The sequence below is a fragment of the Malaclemys terrapin genome, chromosome 19 (genome assembly GCF_027887155.1).
Source record: "Malaclemys terrapin pileata isolate rMalTer1 chromosome 19, rMalTer1.hap1, whole genome shotgun sequence".
Classification (NCBI taxonomy): domain Eukaryota; kingdom Metazoa; phylum Chordata; order Testudines; family Emydidae; genus Malaclemys; species Malaclemys terrapin.
Window position 1 is genome coordinate 16501718 of NC_071523.1, and position 26755 is coordinate 16528472.

A 26755-nucleotide genomic window follows, 5' to 3' on the forward strand; every position below is an offset into this window, starting at 1 on the left:
AAAAAAGTTTCAAACAAAATGAAACATTTCAGTGAAAATTTCAGTGACATTTGGGTGAGCTCAGCACCTCTTTAATCTTTTATTTAGATGCCTAAATATGGAGATAGAAGATCTAACTTTATGTATCCAGATCTGAAAACTCGGGCCATATTATCCTCTGTTTAAGAGGAAGAAACAGGCACAGTGCGGTAACATTCATTACTCGTAGAAAGGTCAGTATGAGACCCGTCAATAGAAGCCAGGATCACTCATCAGCAGCCCCCGTCACGCTAGCTAATGGAACAGAGAAAACAACTCAGCCTTGGAGCTGTGATGTTGTGTAATATTCCCAGAAAGTGAGGGACTCATATTTGTCAACGTGCAAAATCTCTGTGCTGCTGGGGGTGTTGCAAAAACCCTCCACAAGGAAGAGGAGACATCATGGAAATCACAGCAAGCAGAATCTGGTTTAAAAAAAAAAAAAGTTAATGGGGCACACGTGCACCTCATCCTCTCCCCTAGCGGGGCTGCACCAGCTCCAAACTTTGTAGCCGAGACCTCTTCGCTTTGCAGCAGCGGGGAATCAAAACCCCGCACTCTAGTAGCCCCGAAGTTCAGGAAACTCCAGCTCTGGGTGCCCGCCTCTGAGCATTGCCCGTATTTCCCTGGGGAAGAGTCAGGAGGTGGCGCTTTGCCTCCTTTGCCCCCAATCAAGCGGCAGCTGGAGGGGCGGGGCTGGACGCAAGCCAGCAGCCCCCCGCACCCCGGCCAAGCCTCGGGGCAGAAGGCCGCTTGGGCGCTGTAGTCCCGGCCTGGCTGCAGGCCCCGTGCAAGGGGGAGGGGAGAGAACTACGACTCCCACAATCCTTTGTGCCCCAGGCTGCCAGTCAGTAGAAACTGAAAGCCCTGCCAAAGGGACTAGCGCCTCGGCGGGGAGGAGACGCGGCGGCGGCGGGGCTGCTCCAGCGGTTCTCTGCGCAAGGCGCTTCCTCGCCGCAGAAACTTTGTAACAAGTTTGGCCAGGTCAGCGGGTGGGGGCTGGCAGAGCTCCCGCAAGGGGCAGCAGGAGGGGGTGGGAAGGCGGGGAGCAGGAGGGGAGGGGATGGGAAGGCCGGGGGGGGGGCGGGAGAGGATGGGGTGGGAAGGCTGGGGGGGCAGGAGGAGGGGGTGGGAAGGCCCGGGGGGGGCGGAAGGAGGGGGTGGGAAGGCCCGGGGGGGGGGCGGGAGAGGATGGGGGTGGGAAGGCCCGGGGGGGGGGCAGGAGGAGGAGGAGGAGGAGGAGGGGATGGGAAAGCGGGGGGGAGGAGGAGGAGGGAATGGGAAGGGGGGGGAAGGCCGGAGGGGCGGAGGAGGAGGAGGGGATGGGAAGGTGGGGTGGGGGCAGCTCGTTCATGGTAGCGTCTCCCTTGCTGGCTCTTTATTCGGTCCTGGTCCCTTCCTCCATCAGGGCAGCAGAGCTGTGTTCTGCTCCTGCCTCTCTGTTGCGTGTGGGGCTGGGGGTCTGTGTCAGTGTTTCCACAGATGGTGCCATTGCCTCACGCTGGCTGAGGGGCCCCGTGGAAACGTGTGGGTTGGGTTAAGGACAGGTGCAATCTGGGGGAGAAGGAATAATTGCGTGGTTGACTTTTCAGACTTCCCCTTCGGGGAGGGAGCTGGGGGGAGAGTCTGGCTGTTAAAAGAGTTTGTGGGGTGGGAGTACGGGTAATCTTCGGCTGTCCTTGAAATCCCAGCTTGCTTGTTCTGCCCCAAAGATCCTGACTCCTGTGTGCGTTCTCTGCATCCGCTGGGCTGGTTCCTGTAGAACCCCTGCTGGCAAGGTATCTTCTGGGCACGACCGGGTACATCAGGGCCGGCTTTAGCAAGTGCGGGGCCTGATTCGAACAGTTTCGATGGGGCCCCAGCAGGGATGACTAAAAAAAAAAAAACCACATAAAAAAAACACATGGGGCTTATACTCACCGGGCCGCACTCCTAGTCTTTGGCGGCGGGTCCTTCAGTGCTGCCAAAGACCCAGAGCGAGTGAAGAACCCGCCGCCAAAGACCTAGAGCACCGCCGGGTGAGTAAAAATTAAAAAGGTGCCTCTAGCCAGGGAAGGGATTCTCTGGAACTTGCCCCCCACTCTGGGCATCCCTGCCACTGGGTGTGGGGCCCGATTCGGGGGAATTGGTGGAATTGGCCTAAAGCCGGCCCTGGGGTACATGGTGTTAATTCCGAGCCATGTGCTTGTGGGAGATAGCCCAGGGTGGGCCATCAAGTGTGCTCTGAGCTTATCAAAGCTTGCTGGGTCTGGTCCTGGCCAGAGCCAATGAAGAAACTTTAGAAGTCAGGGGAAGAGGAGAGGCTGTTAAAGCAGTCACCCTATGATAACAGCAGGGGAGACCTGAAAGCTGATCCCCAGGAACTAGAACGGCTTGATGCTGGTTATCGTTGACTGACGGGCAGGGTTAGATGGTGGGACGAGGTGTAGCAAGATGCCTAGAGGAGTTCGGATGGGTACAGTACACAGAGCACAGTCCCACTTCAGTGGTGGTGGGACCGGTTCTGATCTTGCACTGATGTAGATCCAGAGCAATTCCGTTGGAATGGAACCGCTGCCTGACTCAGCGCAAGAGCAGAATTAGGACCAGCAAAATGCTTGGTGTCTTGCTGCTGCTCAGTGTTGTGGGAAGGGGCTGAGTCCCGTTGGTCCCCTAGTGGCACTCATGGTGTTCCCAGGGCTCATGAGGTTGCTCCTTGGATTTGTTTCAGTGACTTCAGGGGGAATGAATGGACTTGTACAGCATATTAATCTGCTGATCGTAATCCTCCTGGTTGTACTACACACAATCTGCGTAAGAAATGAATGACTGGCTAGAAGCTAGGTGGGAATGTGTATCTGAGCTTCTTCTGAGGCCCTTTGCTGGGTCTGTAGACCAGCCCAGGATATTCCCACTCAGAGACACCTCAGCCAGAAGGGGAAGAAACAAATCAAGGTTTGTGGTTAATGTTGTGATCCCCAAATGATTGACTAGGGGTTGCACCCAGTCCAATCTCACTACCTCTCAGTCCCAGTTCCGTAGGCTGAAGGAGAGAGGGTATGAATACAGCCAGGGCAAGGGGTGTAAATTTCACTCCCTTTCCCTGGCGTGGAATGACTCCTTGGCAGGTCTTGCCCAACGGATGAGCTCCCATCTGTGGCATTGGCTCCCCGTGGCCGTTTCCCCAGAGTCCAGGGCTGCTAGAGTCAGGTGCTGTTTGGTTTTTGTTTCTCTTCTCTCTGGTCTTATTCTTGGTGGGTGGCTTTCAGTTGTCCCCCAGGGAGTGAATTTATGTACTTCACTGTTAATTAAATGTATATTGCAGATGGGCGAGTGCTCTGAAAAACTTTAAGAGCTTCCCAATAGATTCCTCACTCCGTAAAGCACCTGCTGCTCCGTCCTGGAAATGGCTCACAAGTGAAACACATGCTGCTTTCTATGTCTGGCGCACCAGGGCTCTTATGTTTGTACAGTACTTAGACACTGTCCAGAACTGGGACAGGATGGGGGGAATATAGCCTGTCGGTGGTGGTAGGGAGAGGGCCAAATTCAGACCTGGAGTGAGCAGCTGCAACTCCATCAAAGGCCCAGCACCAGGTCTGCATTTGGCCTAATAAGAGTAGCCCACTGGCACTTACCCTGCTGTGAATGTCACTGGGTGCCTGACACAGCGGAGTGCTGGTAGCATTCTCCCTGGAGATGCTTTAGGCCAGACAAAGCCAAAATGCACTGTGGGCACATAGGACCTGCCCAGCAAGGGACAGAATAGCTGAAGCAATGGATGCTTCCTATCTTGAATGTATATGATTCTAAGGCCAAGCTCAGTCTTGATACAAGCAGATTCAATTCCAGTGACTTGAGTGGAGCTGAGCTGGATTTGACCCCCCAGCAACTCAACGCTCCCCCTTCCGGCTAAGAGCTATCACCAGGTCGTCTGTGCCTCTCCATCCCTAGAGAAGGGATTTACTTGACTCAGATTGGGCACCTTTGTTACTTAGAAGACCGAAGAGCTGGTAATTAGATAACACCTTCTCTGATGAAGAACAGGAGGACTTGTGGCACCTTAGAGACTAACAAATTTATTTGAGCATAAGCTTTCGTGGGCTACAGCCCACTTCATCGGATGCCTAGAATGGAACATACATATATATCTCCTCACTATATGTTCCATTCTAGGCATCCGATGAAGTGGGCTGTAGCCCACGAAAGCTTATGCTCAAATAAATTTGTTAGTCTCTAAGGTGCCACGAGTACTCCTGTTCTTGTTACGGATACAGACTAACACGGCTGCTACTCTGAAACTCTCATGAAGGACAATGAAGAAAGCATGAGGGAAGAAGGTTTAATCAGTATAATAATCCTCACCCCCAGATACCAAGCAACCAATTACTGTGGTAGCTAAATCACTTGTCTGTGGTTTCAGGTTGTTGGTGGGCGAATAAGTAATTGGGAGGAGAATCCCTGATTTTACTGAGGCTTTTTTTTTACTGTAAATATTCTGCATTGTTATGGTTGGAGTGCTTCCACACATCACATGTTGATTGGAGTCAAAAAGAGCATGTTTGAGTAACCTTGACAATGAGCTAGCAGAATCGCTGTCCCCTTGTTCCAGTCCGTTGCCTTCTGCTCTACATCACTAATGTCCTTGTGTTTCTGTGGCAGTTACTTTGAATCGTGAGGTTGAGGATTCATGTCCCTTCACCGCCAAAGCTCTCTTTCTTGAGGCAGCATGGTCTTGTGGATAGGACAGGGGCTGGGGGTCATGTGACCTGATTCTATTCTAAGCTCTGCTGCTGACCTGCTGTGTTACCTTGGGTGAGTCATGTCACTGCTCTTTGTCATCCTACTCTTTCTGGCTTGTCTATTTCTGTTGTAGCAGGGACTGTCTTATGTATTTGGAGCCCTGATCTCAGTTAGGGGCCTGTAGGTGCTGCTGCAATACAAATAGGTAATAACTTTCCTGGTTGTCATCACCTTTGTTTCTTGGGGTAATAATTTTGTTTCCGTTTTTATGCAGAGCCCCAATACGTTTCCCTTTCTGCACCTCCTCCCCAGTGCATCCACCTCAGACTCATGGTCTGGGGAATACTTTGTAGAGCTGTTTACATTTGATTTGGGGCAGTCAGTGTTTGTGTTTTCACGTGATTTTTGAGGGGATGGGGGGGGAATCAAACTTTGGAGAATTTTCTATAACCTGGTGGGTTTCTATAGCTTATTTGCATAGGCTGTACAGGGAGCATTGGGTTCTTTGTACCTCCAAGATATGGTACCCACTTCTCCCACATGTAGAGCCCACAGCATATAATCATAAAAGCATAGGGTTAAAAGGGACTGCAAGGGTCATCTAGTCTAACCCCCTGCTATGTCCTACTGTCCTTGTTCAGTCTGCAATGGCTTTTTATGCTCAGTTAAGTTTGTGACCTTTTGTGGCGCTTGGTAGCACAGTGGCTTTTTTCAGATCAGCATTCACTACTAATTCCCCGGGAGCTGTGATGTTCACTGAGTGTTCCATGCTGACACTCCACATATGGCAGCAGCAGCAGCAGAGGTAGTATTGGCAATGTCATGTCTCTGTCTGAGCTTCAGCTGATGCCCCAGAAGTTTCAGAGTCTGCGGGAGTGGCGTGTATGCAGTCGTAGCGGCTGCAACCATCTCCGTTCACTTTGTTTTGGAGAGGGCTATATTCATGGGAACCTGAACCATCTCGATCAGTGATTCTGGGAGTAACTGACCACCGTAGCCTGTTCTGTGATGGCAGCGCTCTTCTGATGGTTATTGAAATGCGCCATTTTCCTTTCCTCTCTGATCTCCGTTCGTTGCATGCAGGAACTAGCCACGCTTGCCCACGGTGCGGTTGAAGTGACTTGCTGTGGTGGTTATTTAAAGACATTCTCCAACTTGATACGTCCGCAACTACTGGGTCATGTTGCCCTTGCCTGCCTGTTCCTATTTCATCTATTTTGTTTTTCTCCTCTTCTCAGATGTGACTATTCCCCAGGCCTTGTAGACTTCAGGGTCGTGCTGAACAGAGCCGTGCAACTTGTGACAGCTCTGATCATGCTTTTTTGTTTGAGATTTTGTTTTCGGGGGTTGATGGCGTGGAATGCAAGGTTCGGTGAGCGGAATTCCCGCCCCCCACCCCATATGCCTTCTGATTTGTAGCTCACCAGGGGTGCTTATCGGGGAGCTAGACTGGTGTCCTAACATAGGGTGGGGAAGGAGCCTGCTGTGTGACTTGCCTCAGTCCTTTTGTAAGCTCTGATTGAAAGACCTGGAGGACTTGGTTGATTCCAGTTTTATTTCTTCTCCTTGCTCCCTGTCGCAGTCAAGATGCGATCAGACAGAATCTCATCATCTGCTCCTGTTGATTCTCTTCTACCTCAGGAAAGCACCAATTGCCATACTCTTCTAAAGAGGTCAGATGAATGGAGGTTGCTATTAGCAACGAAGAACATCTTTCCACGCCTCTGTTTTCCTAGGTTCTTGGCGGGTTGTGCTGTCCCTTCAGGATTCAGGCGAGGAACCTTTCTTGGCCAACAGCATCCTCCCCAAGATGGAAAACCTCATTACCCTGTTTCTCCTGCACAGGCTTATCCAGCTCCAGCAGGGGTTAAACAAGTAGACTCATTTGCCAGGTGGGCAGGCCTTGCAAACAAACATGCCAGGTAGATAGCCTGGCCTCGTTCCCAGACATCACTATGGCTATTAGGTGCCCAACACTTATGGGGGAGGGAGAGAACCAGGTCTCTAACCTGTCGACCTTGCCTGGATGTTCAAGAGAAGCCACCCTGCCTGCCCATCCTCTGCTAGCCTGTCTCTTTTATTTTGGACTTCTAATGCCTTTCCTGTTATGGCCGCTGCTAAATACTGTAAAAACCCTCTATTTTTCTCTGTCTTGTTGCTTTAGGCTCTTTGTGGAACTATAGCACCCAGACGGGAGGAGGGAGAAATCTCATCAAGCAGAGAGTCTTGTGCATCTGATAAGCGAGGAGAGTTGAGTCTTTATTAAGCGTGGGGAGGATAAGATCTGGGCGAGTGAGAGACATTTATGCATCTCCAAAGCAGATTACTGCTATTGTGCAAACAAGGGACTTGGAAGAGTCTTAAAATCCCAGCTGCTCGGTTAGCAATAAGCACTTTGGATACAGTCCTGACACCTTAAAATTCTTGCTCTGCAGACTACGTGCCATTGAATAACACGGAGTTCCTTTTTTGTTTTTTTGTTTTTGTTTTAAGAAAAAAAAATGGTAGGGTGGGGTGGGGGGAGAGAAAATGCCCTCACTTCCCTGTGGGGCAGAGGGGTTTTGAGGCTCCAGTCCCCAGTCTGGGAGCTGTAGGCGCTCAGCACCTCTCAGAATCAGGCCCAGCTACCCACAGGATTTCAGGCATGCAGCATCTTCTTGTAAGTGGTAGCAAAGAGAGGGTTTGGAAGGGTTACATATACTGGAATGCCAGCCTGATGGCAAAATCAAACTTTTGGGTTAACCCGCTGTTTGGACCCACTTTAGGTGTCTGTTCTACTCTGCCCCAGCATCAGTGGGGCTTTCCACGTGCCCACTGAATGCTGAAATGGGGTTTGGACAACAGGTTACATCTTCCCCTCAGTTCACCCATGGAACCGTCTGTGTCCTCAGGAGTTGTGCATGAAGATGGAGAGATGGGTTACAGGTTATGGCAGGCATGGTCTGGCGGCCAGGCTACAGAATCAGGAACCATTCCTAGTTCTGCCACCAGTTCGCTGTGGAATCTTGGGCAAGTTGTTCACTTCTCTGTCTCCCTATACGCCAACTGCTGTCCCACTCTTCTTAAAGCCCGTAGATCATTGGAGGGAAGACAGTAAGTATTAGTTTGAAGTATGCTGGGTAGCTAGGAAATCAGCTGATGCTAACAAACCTGATCCCTAAAACCTATTTTGAATGTCAAAAGAGAAAGCAACAGCTAGCTACTCAATTCATTCTGCTCTCGAGCAGCTGGTGCCTCTCTGGCCGCAGGCACGTCAGGACACATTAGACTTAAATGTCTTGATTTGCTCTCACAGCAGAGAAATGGCAAGGCCCATGTTGAAAATTGACAGAAATTCAATGCTGACCCTTCAGCCTGCTTGAAGGGGAATCTGGAACCTGGCGGGGCAGGCAACGAAGGCTCATCTGAAATCTTACTCCTGCCTTGCTCTGTGCCACGGACCCTATGGGATCAGCTTCTCATTTTGACATCCAAGAGCAGTAGCGCTGCTAGCCCAAGGTGCTGCTATTACTGTCCATTATTCCTATCATGGCTCTGTTAGGGTATGTCTTCTGGGTGCAGAGTTAACCCAGGGGATCTGCACCCAGGTCTGAGCAGCCGCGCTGAAAATCCATGCTCGAGTTACTGTGTCCTCACTGGTACTGCGCTTGCCACTCTGTGTTGCTAGGACTTGTGGGGGCACATCCCAGAGTTCTTTGTTCCGCAGGAAGTGGAGGCACTGTGATTATTTCCCAATGAATTGTGGGAGAACTTGGTTGTCCTTGGCACGCTGCAGGAATTGCAGGAAGGCATTGGAGGGCTATCAGCATTTGAGTAGTTATATATAGTAAGCCTGCATCCTCACTGCAAAGTGGGCTGGTTGCTAGCCCAAGTGGAAGCAGCACTTGGGCTTTAGCCCCTATAACGCCCACCGGGCCAGCGAGCCTGGAGCGAAAGCACCACTTGTGTGTGGGGGGGTGAGTTAGGGGCAACACCCAGGTGAGAGCTTGAGTTAACTGTTCAGCAAGGACATACCTTTAGATGTTGGAATCCTCTGCTCGTCTCTGTATGGTTTAGTGTCTTCCAGGTCATATTCATGGCTTCTTTTTGAAGCTGGAATATTTTGTGTATTTACTTTGTTTTTAGCATGCCATATAGACATGAAAAGACCTGCTATCCAATGCTGTGGGTACACTACTGGATAATTAAAAGAACCCTGAAACTAAGACACCAACAGCCTGCTGTCTGCACAATCCAGCCCCTACAGAGTACCTGCGTGTCAAATATCTGCAGAAAACTTGGAGTCTCCCTTATACATCCCCCGGCCATTCACACTGATAAAAAACAGGTACCTGACAATTGTTCAGATTTGGTAGCATTCTGCACCCACTTTGTACCAGGGTAAATTGCTATGCAAAGGGCAGCATAATGAAGAATCCGGTCATGGGTCTCTTAGTGCTTAATCTGTTCCCTTCCACTCTCCTGGTAAACTGTCAGGTGTTGTTTAGCTTCTCCCACATGGCATAAAGACGTCATCTTCCCAGCATGAGATCACTGTATACCAAATGAGAAATCATCCTAATCATTTCAGATCCTGCCAGATAATGAGTTGCCTCTAAAGCAACCGGTCCTGGAGACTTGATGTTTTTTGTTGCACTGCAATCTGATAGAGACCAGGCTCTGAAGTCTTGTACTGACAGAGCTAGGTTTGATCAGCTTCAGTGACGGAGCCTTTTAAGGTTCTAGGCTGCAACATGCGAATTATTAGATGTATTAAATCTAGATAATTAGTCCTGCCACGAGTGCAGGGGACTAGATTCGATGACCTCTTGAGATCCCTTCCAGTTCTATGATTAAAACAAATTGCTGGAACAGACCATATGGTTTCCTTGTGCTTGGAGGGAAGACGGTCCACCAAAGGCCAGAAGGAAATTCACAATGCTTATGAGTAATTGTCTTGGGGGAAAGGGGAGGTGTAATAGAGGGGAGGTCCATCAAATGCCCCACCTGGACTTTTGCTTCTAATACTTCTTAATTCTTCAGAGAGCAGCTGAATACTGACCTCCACCAGTTTGCAGCCAGAAGGTTCCTGTATCCTGCAGAAGCCAGTAGGGAGGATTAATTGTTCTACAGGATTAGGCTGTCGATGTCTTGTAAACCTCAATTTCAAGCAGACGTTGACTGGGGCTGCGTTAGCCTCTAATCGGGGCAGGGAAGGGTGTTTCTATAATGAGAAACCAGAGCTGCTTATTTTTGGTTGACCTGGGTAAAAGAGAGGGAGTTTCTTGATGGGTCTAGTGGTAACTTGAGGTCAGCATGAGCGTTCGCTGGAGTAAATAGAGGTTTGACGTGATGAACTATTATGTAACCTTTTTTTTTAATCAGTTCAGTATTGAGCTGACTTGTAAAAGTACTGTGCTCCCTCTTTGCTTCAGACAGACAATGTAACATCATGGTGCCTGCTGCTCCCCTTAATGCTTTGGCAACATTTCCATGATAAAGGTTCATTTTCAGAGGCTGTAGAGCTTGTCCATCAAACTGGTCTGGAGTGAGCTGGTGGAATCTCACTCTGGAAACACGCCCCTCCCCCGCCAATCCTCAGCCGGCTGCAGCTAGGATCCGATTAGGGGAAGGCTCGGGTTTGAGGCTGAATCAGAGCTGTGAAATCAGAGCCCTGAAATGTCACAAGCTGTCTTCATGTGACTTCACCTCCAAAATGGGGGGAAAACATCTCCAGGGAGCAACTAATTGCACTTGAGATTTTAGCCACCTCCACTCTGGGAAACAGAACTTCTGGCTTTTGGATCTGATCTCTAAGCACAGCCGTGAAGGGGAGGTGGTTCAGACCTAGAGATTCAAATGTGACAACCCTGAAATTTGCAGGGGTTGGTATCTGAGGTTCCAGTTCTGGTGCATCTTCTTCTTTATCTGTTTACACAGCGCTTCATAGCAGTAAAAGGATAAAACGTGTTCGCTTAACACCTGCTGAAAGGGGTGCTTGCTTAACACCTCTACAACCAGCTATTCTAGGGATGCAGGGAGGTTAGAAGATGGGTCTGGATGGCTCTTGTGTGTATTATGAGGAGAGCCCTGAATCCCTTGTCACTGAAATGAGAGATTCCATTCAGCACAGAGTGGCTGGTTTTGGTGGAGCAAGTTGTACACCAGCTGTTTCTGATGTATCATCATTCACCACTGCACTCTTCTTTCTGTTCACTTGAGTTCATTCTCTCCCTCTTCATTATCTTGGCTCAGAAATCAGATGGTAGGATGCCCTGGCATTGAAGGCACTGGACTGTGACTTGGGAGTCCTGGTTCAATTCCCGGCACAGCCACCAACTCCTTAGGGCAGTTACTTGATCTTCCTTGTGTCTTAGTTCCCATCTGTAAAATGGAGATTTTAAAAAAAAAAAAGCTTCCTTTTTCTCACTCTTTGGGTATTTCTATGCTGCAGTCTCTGCGTGTATGTGTGTATAATTGCAGCATGTGTGGACATACCTGAGTTAGCTTTAATCTAGCTATCTTGTGGACCGCTGGCAGTGAAGCTGTGGTTTGCTCTCACAGCTTCACTGCTATCAGTCCACAAGCTAGCTAAATTAAAGCCAGCTCCGCTACATGTGTTGCAATCACACACCCTGATTGCAGTGTAGAAGTACACTTTTGTCTGATAAGATTAAAGTTCCTTTGGGACACGGACTGTCTCTTACTTTGTGTTTGTACAGCACCTGGCACAATGGGCTCTGAACTCAGTTGGAACTTCTAGGTGCTACCATAACACACACATGCCAACTTTTTAAAGTTGGTGTCTTAACTTTGCAAACTTCTCCCACATTTGGGACTTTCTCAGAGACTATTTGCTGGTTTGGGGGGAAATGTCAAAGCAGGGGTCAAATTTCTGAGAGGGGCTTACTTGGTAAGGTTACTGAATAGTAGCAAATCTGATAGCACTTAGATAATGCTAGAGCAATGTCTTTATCAAGGTGAAGGGAGGGATGTTAAGTCATTATCTCGTCACTGCAGCTCCTCCTCCATACATTTGAAGGGTCAGGCAAGGTCTCCTTCCCTGCGTAGCTGCTTTGGACTAGAATAAAGCCAGCGAAAGAAGGATGTGAAATTCAATTTAGACAGAAAGGATCAATGGGATGGCATTTGTCAAGGACAGGTGTTGATCACAACAGTGAGATGCATTCAGCATGTGCTGCCTTTACACACAGCACTGGCTGAGTTAATTTTAGCCTCTTCTCTCTGAACATTCCAGTATTTCAGGATGTTGCTGCTCTATACAAAACAATTATGCATAATGAAACGAGGAGACACTGATCTTTGAGCAAAGGCATATTAATAATGCCCTCTTTGTTACTTATAGTTAAATGTGGTCTAAGAGCAGACAAGGTATAGGGCATGCGAACAAGCCAAAGTGCTTACAAGTGACATGGAAAAGGTCTGTCCTTGTTCTTTTTTAAGGGAGGCAGCTGTAGCATTTTTAAAAGCTTGCTACTGGGTCTAGTCTGTCATTTGAGACTTGGCTTTGTTCCAAGCTGACTCTGCTATTTAACCTACAGAAACATCATCCCCTCTCTCTCTCTCTCTCGTTTGTTCTGTGCCAGGCTTGAGCGTCTGCAGTTTTCTTGTGGATGCCAATTTGCAAAATTTAAGCCAAACAGAAATTCTAATGATGTAGGAAAAACATCCCTGTCATTGATGAGGTACAAAGCATAAACGAATGGTCTGCTTCAGACCGGAGGTAGGTGGTGTGGGGGTTGATGGCTTGGCAATGAGAGATGGAACCTTTCACTTCTCGGTTAGCGGTGTTTGCGATGAGCCGACCTCCTCTGCAGGCCCATTGTGTGAGCACTTTGCATGGTAACTGCTTTGATTTTTATGTAGCTATTAAAGCGCCTACCTTGGGCATGAGGCACTTTGATGATTTAAAAATACAATTCATTCAAAAAACAGCAGATCAGCAGCAGATCTCACCCCATATTGAAGCAAAAAATATAGCAGGGTGGATTTGATTTAAATCACTAGTCAGGAAAACTCGATTTAATCATGGATTTCTACATAAAAGTGCATTCTTGTTGGTTGTTAAAACCTTTAATACATATTCTTCACAACTCAGAGATGTAGGTTTCATTTTTAGAAGGTACACGCTATACATTTTTAAAGTGATTTGATTTTGAAAACTTTTCAGATGAGTTTTACAGCTATATCAGAAAATGAATGATTGGTTATTTCATTTACCAAAGATAATTGAAGCAGATATTTATGAAGTTACTGGGAGGTGAAGTATCTCCAATTCAACAGGCTAATCATTAGTATTTGGAAGATTTTCTTGCCATGCTGTAATAGGAGAAGAACGTCACCAGACAAACATTTAAATTGTTTTATTTAACTAAAACAACGTTATGTATTCTGGATTTTTTTTCTTCAACAGCAAACATAATATTTTAACAAAACAAGCATATGAATTTTTGAGTTTAATGTTCAAGTTTTTTAAAATCAAGTTTGTTTGTTTTTTTAACTAAAATAGTTAAATTAAATATTTAAAAAACAAAACAAAAACACACCATTTTTGCTGTTAACAACGATGTTATCTCTGGAGACATATATCCACAGTTTGAGAACTGCAAAACTAAACATCTCTGATGGTATCTTGGGTAGAGAGAAAGATTAACCTAAATAATCTAACAGAAGCCCCTGGAAGCCCATTAGATTGGGTCCCTAATCTATGAACTATTGGAACTCATTTACAAAACTTTTCTTAAACATTACGTGAATGTATTCTCATACTATAGAATTAGAATTTATAATCCCTGTTCCATGATGAGATATCTTTAAGCTATAATGTATCTTAATTAAAACTATCTTTAGATAAAATGCTTTCTGAGGAAAAATCTTATAAAAAAAAATCCAATTTAAATAAAAGAAAAATCTTTTTTTTTTTTTTTAATTTTTATTTTCAAATAATTGATTTTTATCTACCCTGGAATATAGTGTCACCACCTTTCACGCACCCCAAGTCTCTTCCTGCCCTGCCCTTCCCCCTGAACAAATAAATAGGGTTTGCAGTATATCCTGAAGCTCAGTAGATTTGGTCTAGTCCAAACCAAGGCTGTGGAGAAATTGTATTCAGTCGAGTGGTGTATCTCCACCTGGGTTTAGTTTAGTGAAGTGCAACACATGTGGATTTGATTCATGGATGAGGTTTGGACTCTTGCAGATTCTCGCTGCTGAATCCCAAATATAGTCATGACTATAACACCAGCTTTTGCCCATAAATGGTTCTCGTTCAGATGCCAGTTCGTATTTTTCATGGGTGCCTCTTGTGTCCCCTGTGTAAAATAGACAGTGCGTCCGGAGACTGTGCCAGGCCTGCATTTGGATATGAGAGAGTGCGAGAGAAGTCCTTGCAAAATCAGTTGTGTGCTTGAGGATTTTTAGATAATTCTGAGTGTAATTTGCTAATTATTGTGTGGCAAACGATTGGCATGTTAATCACAGGCTCCCCCTCCCACCCACAGTAAACACATTTAAATCACAATGAATGATTCTGTTACGTGTAGGTATAATTATTATTTTTTGGCACTGTAGATGTGCAAAGTGGTTTTACCACAGGCAACACTAAGCCCCCAAAGACTGGGATGGAGCAGTGTGAAAACATTTGTTCCCTGAAGATGTGGCAGGAGAGGGAGGGAGGTTGGTTTTGACTTTGAAAGCAAGTGGGGGTGTGAGGTCAGGAGTGGGGGAGATGATAAAGGCTCCAATCCTGGACCCATTTAAGTCCATGGGAGTTCTGGCCACTTTTCAATGGGAGTAAGTGTGAAATCTTAAGAGCAGAAGTTTGGGTGAAAAGCAGAAAGCCTGGGGTGGGGAGAAGGGCAGAGATGAGTCAAGAGGGATGGTGTAGAGCAGGGGTAGGCAACCTCTGGCATGTGTGCCAAAGGCAGCACACGAGCTGATTTTCAGTGGCACTCTCACTGCCAGGTCCTGGCCACCAGTCTGGGGGGCTCTGCATTTTAATTTAATTTTAAATGAAGCCTCTTAAACATTTTAAAAACCTTATTTACTTTACATACAACAATAGTTTAGTTATATATTATACTTACAGAAAGAGACCTTCTAAAAACATTAAAATCTATTACTGGCACGTGAAACTTTAAATCAGAGTGATAAATGAAGACTCGGCACACCACTTCTGAAAGGTTGCCGACCCCTGGTGTAAAGCTTTGGAGATGATGAGAAGACCAGACAGTAAGCCCAAAATGGGGAGCCAGCTCGAGGATACAGGAAGTGGGTAAAAGCCAGAGGAGATGGCCCTTCAAGGGGAGCTCCTGCCCCATTCATCATGCTGATAGCCTAGAATGTCAAGTCCATTCACTGTATGGATCCTTAGTGCACGTCCACCATGCACTCCCTGTTAGAGCGAACACATGTGTTCATGTTGGGTAGAGTGGGAGCATTAGGCGCCATGGGAAAGGAAGAGTAAATCTTGACTGTTCAGACCTATTAACCATTGGAAGAACTTCCCAAGGGTCATGGTGGCTTTTCCATCGACGACCAATTTCCATCAAGGCTGGATGTTTTTCAAACAGATCTGCTTTGGGAATTATTTCGGGGAAGTTCTATGGCCTTGTGACGCAGGAGGTCTGATGAGATGATCACATTGGGCCCTTCTGGCCTTGGAGTTGAGGAATTGTCAATGGGACGTAAGCACGTGCTTAGCTCTTTGCTGCCTCAGGGCCTAAGTCCTTACCGAAGGCAAGGAAACTGGTGTGTAAACATGTGACCTGAGCTTAATCTAGAAGTTAATGCTGAGACTTGTTAACGGCTCAACAGCCTGGTTGGGGCAAATAACTTAGGCCTTTGCCAGAGGCAGATGATAACTTTTAGCACCTTTCACCAGAGGATCCCTGGACAGCTGAGCTATGGGAGTGTTGTCCCCATTTTACAGATGGAGAAGCTGAGATCTAGAGAGACCTGCTCGTGTGAGCAGGATTAGCCTGAGAGAAGCTAAATGACCCGCTCGAGATTTCATGGTGATTGCGGGGGAATGTCCTAGGACAGTGCTAAAGAATGACAGGAGAGACATTTTCTTCTAACATGGAACAAAGAACTTTATGAGAATAGGGAAAACAGTGTCTCTGCCTTTCTCTCTCTGTCGCACAGTGTGCATCTCTGGCTCACCCCCTGGACTGCGCACATCCACTCACCAGAAAGAGAACCCCAGTCTCCTGCTTCCCGCTCTGTCTGCTAGACCCCACTGCTTCCCTCCTTCCTGCTCTACAGAGATGTTTCTTCAGGGGGCGAAGTTGCATCATTTCCTTCCCTCTGTCTCTGCATTTTTTTTCATGTCTCACCTCAACCCAAATGTAACTGGGCTGTGGAGCAGCATCTTTGACAAGAGGGTGCCACAGCAGCATTGGAATCCAATTCCTTTCCATGCTCGTTGAGGAGGGGATGCGTGCTCAGTCCTTTATTGGAGCTTGGGGATCTATTTTAGAGGCTTCCCAAAGCTTCTGTCCTTCCTCATTTTAAAAGTGCCATGTAGGGACTTGGCACACAGAGTGCAGCTCTCATGGTCTCTGTGAGGTTTAGCATTGGGGGAAAGGTGCCATTTTGTCAGCCTTGGGGACATCCTCAGGACAGATATAAGATGGCGTGAAACTCCCCATTCCCTGGAAGAAGAAGAACAGGAGTACTTGTGGCACCTTAGAGACTAACAAATTTATTAGAGCATAAGCTTTCGTGGACTACAGCCCACTTCTTCGGATGCATATAGAATGGAACATATATTGAGGAGATATATATACACACATACAGAGAGCATAAACAGGTGGGAGTTGTCTTACCAACTCTGAGAGGCCAATTAATTAAGAGAAAAAAAACAAACGTTGACTCTATCTCCCCTTGTAAGTATTCTCACACTTCTTATCACACTGTCTGTACTCGGCTAGCTTGATTATCACTTCAAAAGGTTTTTTTTCTCTTAATTAATTGGCCTCTCAGAGTTGGTAAGACAACTCCCACCTGTTTATGCTCTCTGTATGTGTGTATATATATCTCCTCAATATATGTTCCATTCTATATGCATCCGAAGAAGTGGGCTGTAGTCCACGAAAGCTTATGCTCTAATAAATTTGTTAGTCTCTAAGGTGCCACAAGTACTCCTGTTCTTCTTTTTGCGGATACAGACTAACACGGCTGTTACTCTGAAACTTATTCCCTGGAAGGACAGCCTCTGGGGGATCGGAAAGGATTTCAGACTCCACACCGTGTACAGTCAGTAGATCTCTGCTGAAGCTGCCAACAAGAGAACTAATTAGTGCCAGTTGCAGTGCGAATGCTTGCAGTGTTGTCAGTTTCATGATTTCAGCATGAATCTCGTGATATTTGGTTTTTCATAAGCACCAGCTCCTGCTGCCAAGCAATTATGTGAGAATCTTAGCGTTCATCTTCTATAAGTAAGTTAGGGTTGTTTTTTTGTTCCCTCCCCCTCACCCCCCCCAGTGATCTGCAGGAATGACTAGCTTGTGTTTCTATAGCTTGTCTTATTGAGGCTACATGGTTACCCTATAGTTCAACCCCCAACCTGGAGGAAAGGTGCCCTGCTTTTTATCTCCTCAATAATGTCACAAATTGGCAAGGCAGCAGCTGCATTTACCATCTTACACAAGCTTTGATCATCAAAAATCTACAACTTAAAGACCAAACTACAAATCTTCAACTCAAGTGTTATTTCCACCTTTACCATATGGATATGAAAGCTGGAAATCCCCCCAAAGTACCATTTGACATCTCATCACCTTCTGAAGCAAGGGCCTCAGGAAGGTACAAGGGATCCAATGGAAGGGCTTTATAACAAATGCTGAGATTCATCAGAGTTCACCAACTCCCTATCTGTAAAGTTGTCCAGAAAAGAAAATGGAAATATCTGCATTTGTGTTTAAAAATGAAACCACATCATCTTCCATGGCAGGTGTGTCATCAGGCAGCAGGAGGAACGCCCAAAGGAGCCAACCGAAAGCATCTCTCCATTGAGTACTACTCAGAAAGGGAAAAGCCGATGAGACTTAACAACACAGAGGAGATGCGAAGAGCTGCTGATGGTAGACAGGAAGGGGTCGAGCCTTGTTCATGCCCATAGCAATGTTTGACAGCATGGGAAAGATTCAGATGCAGAAGGTTTTAGCCCTCATGTTTGTGGAGAGAGGCTTGAAAATGTGACCTGAATGTCCGCTAAAGGGTCAGAAAAGAGCCCAAAGTGTATTTATTTTTCAAAAGTGTCAATTCTGGGGGCACCCGACTAGTTGGTGTGTGGTGGGTGGGTGTTGTTTTAAATACTGCAGGGTTGACGATGCTTCATGTGTTTTCTGGGTTGTGAGCTGGAATCAAGCTGGTGACCTAAAGGTTCTAGACCCGCTCTAGTTTAACGAAAACTCTGGCCCCAGTTTGGACATGCTTGAAGAGATGGGCAGCTCTGAAGCTCCCGTGACGCACTGGTATGAAAATGCAGAGCCATTCTTTTAAAGTCCCATGACCAGGCTAGTGCTACGGTGCAGGGCTGGGGTAGACCCTGCTTGTCAGAAGAGGGATAAACCCTGTGAACTGTCCAAAGTAGATAACTAGAAAGTAGTGAGTAGCACACTGAAGGGTCAGCGTAGGCTCTTAGCAGCATGACATCTGGCGGCCACCCACACAGCTGCAGAGAAAGCTCTTAAAGAAATCAGATGTGACCAGTGGAAGATAGCTGTCAGTCGGAAAGATCTCCGCCTTCTGCTTGCACCCACAGCAAGAGAACCAGCTAGTAGGCCAATGGGTGTCACTTCAACATAATGATTCTATTATCCGTTTAAGGGCCTGATATTTTTTTTAAAGGTGCTGAGCCCCCCAAACAAACAGAAGGTAGCTTTTAAAATGGTGGTTTTGTTTTGAGGGGTTTTTGGCGAAGGTTAAATATATTTAAAGGTGTGTGGGATCCATCAGAGCCTTATCGGTGAGGGAGTGGCAGGGAAACTCAAGGAACTGATCCTAAATGCCTGAGATGCCTGTATTTGCCGCTGTGCCAGTGATTGGGAACCACTCTTGTGTGTCCTTGTTCCTGTGCAGAATCCCACGGAAGTCAATGGGACACCACCAGGCTCCGCACGAGCCCTTTGTCCTCCTCTTCGCAAATAAACCTGCTGTAAGTAGTTGTTAGTGGGTTGGCACCTTGCTACTCTACTGCAGTACCTAGAGGATGAGTGGGGCTTGATTCAGCCATCACTGGCACTGGTGTGCATCAAGAGGTAACCCCACTGGAGGCCCTGGAGTTAAATTGCTCTGAATTTATGCTGACGGATGTGAGAGCAGAATTGTGCCTCAGACCTGTACGTCGAGCAGCCACATGCTGTGTTCCCGGCTCTCAGCCCTGCATGTTTGTGTACTGAAAATTAGTAACCACTTGTGAATTTGGCTGAGCTACGGCAGGAACAGGAAAGAACAAAGCGAGTGGCGTTTGTTTTGAGGGAGCTAATTGGCCTGCAGTCTTTTTCTGTCAGCGTCTCTCTGACCACAAGGCTTGGGTAGTGTTGATGTGATAGTGTTGCATGAACAGAGAGATGCTGAGGACCAATGTGAAGCACAAATCCTCTTTGCTTATCTGCTTCCAAAATGCACAGCTTGAGTAACCGCCTTTCTGTTCTGCCTGTTAAGCACTTATCTTTGATCCAAAGGGACCATGGTCCATTCCAGTGATCCCTTTGGATATCTGCATTCAGTTAATGAGATTACAGCTACTTGCAAATACTGATTTTTATTTTTTTTTTTTAAATAGGACCATTATTCACACCTCATTCTCAAAATCCTTGCAAAGCTTTCTGCTCCTCATCAATGAAAGCATCACAGCTGCATTGGCTTGAATTCTGTTTCAGAGTAACAGCCGTGTTAGTCTGTATCCGCAAAAAGAAGAACAGGAGTACTTGTGGCACCTTAGAGACTAACAAATTTATTAGAGCATAAGCTTTCGTGGACTACAGCCCACTTCTTCGAAGTGCATCCGAAGAAGTGGGCTGTAGTCCACGAAAGCTTATGCTCTAATAAATTTGTTAGTCTCTAAGGTGCCACAAGTACTCCTGTTCTTCTTTTTTTCTTGAATTCTGTGACTGCCACCCTTCTACCTTCCTAATGTGTAACTGGGAGGGAGCACAGCCTATGGTACAGGACCGATGGTGGTAAGATCGGGGTTTACGTCCCAGTTCTGCCACTGATTTGCTTTGTGAGCTCAGCCAATTGTCTAATTGCTGCGTGCCTCAGTTTCCCTGTTTATGTAGTGCGGGTGACTCTCTTGCTATATTTGTATGGGGCCTAGCAAAATGGGGGTGCAGTTCCACTGGGGGGCCTCAAGACACTTCTGTAATAAACGTGAATAATAATTTTTACCCGCTTTGCGGCAATGCTGAGGATGTTGACGTTCAATTTTCTTTCTTGCATATGCATTCCTCAAGGTGCTCCAATAGCAGGCGCTGCAGCAACACAGGACGTTACTGTGAGAATGTCATTAGCCGCTCCCGGTTAAAGCATTGTTGAAGTTTTAGATGCTTTGGACCAAAAGTTTCATTTTTACTGAGCAAAACTCAGCTTTGTCACTTCCTAGCGATACATGGGTACTGCAGCTGGGAGCTCGCATCCCAGTGTGGTAGACAGACATGTGCTTGTGTTCTAAAAATAGCCGTGCAGCTGGGAGTAGCATGGGTGGTGGCTTTGGCTAGTTGCCGGAGTCTGTATTCAGTGAGTCCAGGCAGGTTTATGCTTGGGTGACTAGTCCAAGCTGCTGTCCAGGGTACCCCCAGCAACATGGCGATTTTGCAGTGTGCTAGCTCAAGGAGAGCTAGCGCATGTCTGTCTGTCTGCACTGGGACGCATGCTCCCAGCTGCAGAGTGAACACACTCTATGAGCGAGTGGTGGTGGTTGTTTATCTTAATTGTGTTGTTGCTAAGAATAGTTACACCAGAAGAGAAAATCACGTGTGGGGGAGTCAGAAGGGGTCCTACCCTGTCCTGTCAGAGGCATTTGATATTTGTAAAGTCTAGTGCTTTTAAGTCTCAAAACAAACTTGTGAGGCAGGTCTGTCTTAACTTTATGTTTCAGGTGGGGAAACTGAGGCACAAAGTTGAAGTGGCCAAGTGTGACTGTCACTCTCTCTGAAGCAGAATCAAGAATAGAAGTGAGTCCTGGCTTCGTTCTCTTGTCCTATCCATGACACGGCACTTCCTCCTTTCAGCAGGAGTGGGGTTGCTAAGTCTTTCGCATGTTTTGGTAACTTGATGACATTGAATAGAGGAAGGATGCGCTTGTGCTTATGGCACCGGACTGGGACTCAGGAGTTCTGGGTTTTTCTCTGCCACAGACTTCCTGTGCGACTTGGGCACGTTGCTTAATCTCACTGCCTCAGTTTCCCATCTGTAAAGTGGAGATAACAGTACTCCCTCTGTCTCTGAGCTCTTCCCTTGACAGGTGTTTGTACAGTGCATAGCACAAAAGCTGGAGCTTCTAGGCAGTACTGTACTACAAGTATTAAATTTCTTCCTGCAAATGTTTTCCCTCTCTTATAGCCTTGATATTTTAATTCCCCTGGTAGGACATTTATAGATCATGGGTGAAATCCTGATTTCAATGTAGACAGTGTCTAAATTCTCACTGACTTCAATGGGGCCAGGATTCACCCTGTGGTGGGAGTCTTTGGGCCCAATCCTGCTCATTTTAATCCCATTTCAATCTTAGGCCCTGCAATGATACTTGAACAAAATTGTTAGCAATTTCCTAAAAAAATACAACCCAAGCAAACCTCTGAGCAAAAACCAGTGCTAGGAAGATGTGTGTTAAACTTCCCTGCTCTGTCACTCTGCTGCTTACTGCATCCCGTTCTCCAACCTTTTGTTTCTACATCATCTCTTTAGATTGTAAGCGCTTTGTGGCAGGGATCTTCTTTTGTGTTCCTAGAATAAAATTTGACACTTAGTACTTGTCACCCATAGACTTAGAAGCACTTCACAAAGGTGGGGGAGGATCATTAACCTCCTTATGCAGAGAAACTGAGGCATAGAAGAGTTAAGTGACTTGTTCTGGATGTCTAGCAAGTCAGTGGCAGGAGTAGAACCTAAGGCTTCAGAGTCCTATCTGTTGTTATGCACCAGTGGAGTTTCTAGCACACTGTTGGGTGATGTCTATAATACCTGTGTGAGCGTACCCAACAGGATTTGGTCCCTAATCTAATGCCTTGCACTTGGCTGGCTGAGTGCTGCACCCAGTGAAGATAACAGCAGATGGATGACATGTGCCTTCAGTCTGGGCTAGTAAGAGCTGTCCCTTTAAGTGCAAGTCACAGCTCTCTGGGGCTGTGCCAGATGACAGCCAGGGAAGAGGGAGGCTTTGTGCTATATTTTAAGCCTCGTTGTGGGTGAATGAAGAGCAGGGATTTCTCTGCAATCACAGCTCGGATTTTTCTTCCCACCGCACCCGATCTCCAGGCTAAGCAGCTCAGGCAGCAAATGTTTTTGTAAGGAGAAACCCCAAAGGAGTTTGCTGCTCCAGCCGTGGGGAGCCTGGACTGGTGTTAAGTCTCCTGCATTCCTTTCTGTGCGGAGCTGGACCATTTGGGGAAGCTTGCCACCTGGTTTCGTTTAACAAAGTGGGTCAGTTTTTCTTTTCTTGGAGACAGGGAAGGGGCTTTTTTGTACTGACGTGTGGGGCTGGGGGTGCTGCTGGTTTCCAGTTCAGCACCAACGTGTGCCCAGAACAATGCCATTCTGAGAACTGAAACAAAACTGCAGCAGCTGTTTCTCTCTGTGGGAACCTTTCTCCCCCTTCCTCCCCGCCTCCACACCATTCAGCTTCTTGACTCTGCTGGTACAGAGCGGGAGGCAGGCTGCAGGCTTCCAGTGCACTAAAATAGCAGCAAACAGAAGAACCTGGGATCCTCTGTGCTTAGTTCACCCTCTTCCTGTTGAGCCAAACATGGAGACTTCACGTTGAATCTTTCTGGGAATTCAAACCCCTTTTCATGCCTTCCCACCCCTACCCCTCAGCCTGGACTCTCCAGATACTGTCAGTTTCTCCTGTGGCAGCTCTTGAGAAGCCAGATCTATTTTAACAGCCGCCTTTTTAGATGTGCCAGCTGTATTCTTTGGAGGGGGTGGGAATATATCTTGGGGAGGGGAGTGGAAGGATGTAGCATGAATCTTAACCTCCCAGCTGCCTGTTCGGACGCACGTTACTGGGTGGCAAGGAAGCCTTTGGATTTTCCTTGCAGACCTTTGGGATGCTCTGCTCCAGAGAAATTGTTTATGCCTAGCACGTTCGTGGAGATGCACCTGCTTTTCCGCTAACAGGTAATGGCTTTTCCCAAATTGAGTTGCTTTCAGTGCTCTCTGTGCCGAGACAGACTGTCTGTTTGAATAGCTTGGGAGGGTCTGATTATCACACCCCTGTCCTCCAGCTGCAGTGTTGTTCGTAAGGAATGCGTCTCAGTGTGTCAGGTGCACATGTCTGGCAATTGCTGCGGCACATATTTTAAACAGAAGTTGTGGCCGTGCTTCTTTGCAGGGTTATTTATTGAATGCTTGCCTCAGTTTTGCATTGACTTCTAGGGACGCTACTGCAGATTCTTCCTCTTGGATTCCAGGTAGGTTTTATTTTTAACTGTATAACTTTAGAATGGGGAAGTGTTGGCACTTGAAACTTGTGGCTCAGGTAACTTGGGCCTCAATCTGATCCACACCAGCGTAGCTCCATTGACAATTTTCAGGCCGTGTGAGTCTTGCCCCCACCCCATTGCTTTAAGGCAGGTAATATGCCCCAAGGGCAAGTAAACTTAGTCTGAGGAGACAACCTCATCCGGAAAATACAGCATTGCTTTTAAAAAAGCTGATGGTTGCTAGGTTAAAACTGCCCCAGTTGGTCCTTCCTGGCTCCTCCCCGTAGGGTGACCAGATGTCCTGATTTTATAGGGACAGGCCCGATTTTTGGGTCTTTCTTATATAGGCTCCTATTACCCCTTCTACTCCCGTCTGGATTTTTCACACTTGCTGTCTGGTCACCCTACCTCCCCTTGCCCCTCTCCACAGCGCAGAAGTACCTTGAGCACCACCAAGATAGCCCATTGGTTACGCTTTCCTGTTTCGTACAGCTGGCTTTGTTTCCAGTGCCATAGGAACATCTGCATCACGTGGGCCAGACGTTAGAAGGTGCTGCAGAGGTGAGCAAACAGCAGAGTAGTTGCAACATTTCAGGCTGATGTTCTAAGGCTAGCTTGACCAAGGAGTTGTGCACACAGAGTCAGTGGGCAGCGTTGCTCTATTCCTGTAGCCGGAATATGTTCTTCCCTCTCTAAAATGGGATGGAAAGGTCACACCTAGCGCTTTCTCTTCTACATCACAGTAGTCTGAAGCTCTGGAGCATAACCTGGATGCTCTTGATTTATGTGAAGCCCCGTTAAGGTCAGGATTCATGGATCCTGTCATGTCTCTCGGTAGGTTATTTTAAACCCCAGGCTTGTGGCAATGGAAGGTGGCATTTTTCCCTTGGCCATCCTGGCATCCCTGCCCCTTGCTCCCCAGAACTATACGACTCAGACAACTTTGGGAGGAGGGGAAGGGGGGGCTCTTTGTTTTAATGAGCAGTGCTTTAGTAGAGGAGTGCTCCCGCTTCATCGCCAGTAAAACTCAAGTCAGCAGCCGACGGGATCCTGTCAGACCGTGTATGTTGTAACTGCTCTAGTCATCTGGGTGGCAAACAAAGAAGGTTTTGATCCTGGTCCTTGTCTTGCTGTGCTGAACATGTACAGCTCTCCCGCGGATTAGGCGTGAAGGCAACATGCTCAGTACCCGCTTGCATGCGCGTGGAAGGCGCACGGCAAAAAGGCAGCCTTCTGGGTCAGCAGTCAAGGGACTGCGTGAAGGTGGCTGCTGCACAGATACCTACATTAGCGTCACAAAGGTAAAATGGAATATGAAGCTGCCCGGGGAAATCACTTTTGTACAGACTGGTCTATTGGAACATCAGATTGTCAGAGCAGAGCTGTGGAGAGGGTTGGGCTGGACCCTTTTGTCTCCTCTTATGAGCCTTATTCACAGGGGCTGGAGACCTGCAAGGCCAGACTGAGGCTCGGTACCGGGGGGGCGCGAGGGGGCAGTAAGTCAGTCTGATAGTTGTTGACTTTCAGGTCTGTATCCATTACAGCGGCTGTTTGGATTCCTTGTAGCTTGTTAAGAGTACTAGCTCAGCATCACGTCAGGTTCCTCTGGTATCAACACCGACCTCTGGCAGCTCTGCCGTGCGATGGCCAGTACCGACTCGTAAAGCGAGGTCTGGTCGAACACCAGCAATGACCAGCCGAGCAGTGGGGTGGTTGAGTCTCTTTCCCAAAGTGCCCCTATGCAGGTGTGGGCGTCCCAATGGCCACAGTGCAAGTAAGGCCTGTTACGAAACTATAATGCAAGGAGGAATGCTGGGAAGGGGTCTCTGGATGCCTAGAGAAAACGATGCTTCAGCTGTGCTCAGGGTGACGAGTGACGTAACCCGGGTCCTGCTGAACTGAGGCTGGTTCTCGGCTATCAGCCCACCCTGCCATGCGCCTTTCACAGCACACAGCGTGTGTCAATCCACCTGTGGCTTGAGTAGCCACTGGCTAGCTGGCTCTGCTGTTTAGGTAGCAAAGGAGTGTCCTCAGATCACAGTAACTTTTTCCTTTTGCAGGTTTGAGAGGCATCCTGGTGTGGTTACTTTAAAAGCAGTAATTCGTTCCCTTTAAAGACCAAACTCTCTGGATCCCTGGCTGCATAGCTCACTCTAGTCCTGGCATAGAATGGCGCACTCAACACTAATTCCCCTACCACCACAAATTGATTCATTTCCTCTCTAGCATTTATAAAAAAAAAAAAAAAAAAAAAATTAACCCCACAGCCTGAATCAGAGTTTTGACTACGCGAGGTTCCAGAGATCCTGTCAGGCCCAACAGGGTCATCGCTGTTGTTGATTTTTAGGTGGAAAGTGCTTGGATACTAAGGGGATAGAGTTTTCTCCTGCTGCCCAAGAAACCGAGACCAACAGGTGGTCTATTAATATTGCCACTCTAAAGCAGTGTTACAAAAGGGGATCCTTTCTCTGCCCTTCGTAAGGAAGGAAGTACTCAATACCCCCATTTTATGGAGGGGCAAGTTGAGGCAGAGGGGTTGAGTGAATTGGCCAAAATCATGCAGTGAATCAGTGGGAGTTCTTGCCGCTAATTGTGTTTTCAGGCCACACTTCTCTGTTCTAGTCATTTGAAATACCATTTTTTTCCACTGAAAAATACTTAAAAATAAATTTGAGTTTCCTTGGAATGTCCACCTACATTTATATATGTGATGTTCCAGTTATGCCTCAAGTCCATTGGGTGCCACAATAAAAGTATGAGTGCTGCATTATAAATTGTTGTTGGATGGAAATATGATTGCATATGTTCATTTCCCTTTGTCCCCTGTTCCCCAAAAAAGAGAGAACTGGAAAACAGCATAAGAGGAGACAAGGTTATTAGAAGTTCTTTTTTAACCCTGCAAAGACTTAACAGAAATCTCACCATTTTTATTTGCCCAAAATGTTGTATTATATTCCTCAGTGGATATTGAAGGTGGTACATGGCCAGGGGAGGAGTTTATTCTTAGACCTTGCTAGTTCTACTGTCATTGTTGGATGGTATTTTTAAACATCACGGTGCCACACAGGGTACCAAGCAGCTCCATGAACCGTAGGCATCACACTTGCCTTTCAGTTTTCCCCTGGTAGCGAGGTGCCCGGCCTGGCCGGAACTGGCCCTGACGCCAGCATTTGCAAAGGGGTGTTGTGTTCATAGTTTCTTGTCAATATTTTCATCTTTCTACAAGTAAGCAGTACAGTACAGCACAGCATGTGTTAGGGGCTGAGTGCAGTGGTGTTGTAGCTGTATCTGGTCCCGGGATATTACAGAGACAAGGTGGCTGAGATGATCTCTTTTATCGGACCAACTTCTGTTGGTGAGTGAGA

The 26755-nt window shown here is 47.1% G+C and overlaps 1 protein-coding gene across 10 annotated transcripts in view; it reads left to right on the top strand.

The window, feature by feature from the left end:
• Positions 1–905: 905 nt before the first annotated feature.
• The window catches only part of MIB2 (MIB E3 ubiquitin protein ligase 2), a 107999-nt gene continuing 82149 nt past the window's right edge, over positions 906–26755 (top strand). For 2 of the 10 annotated variants that reach the window (XM_054009382.1, XM_054009392.1), the window contains exon 1: positions 906–1002. The gene's annotated coding sequence lies outside the window, so the exon portion shown is untranslated. Of the gene's footprint in view, positions 1003–1717; positions 1797–8865; positions 9068–20845; positions 20922–22181; positions 22386–23064; positions 23086–23932; positions 23952–26755 lie in introns of those variants that run through there. The other 8 variants (XM_054009384.1, XM_054009386.1, XM_054009383.1 and 5 more) reach the window with 8 other exon arrangements.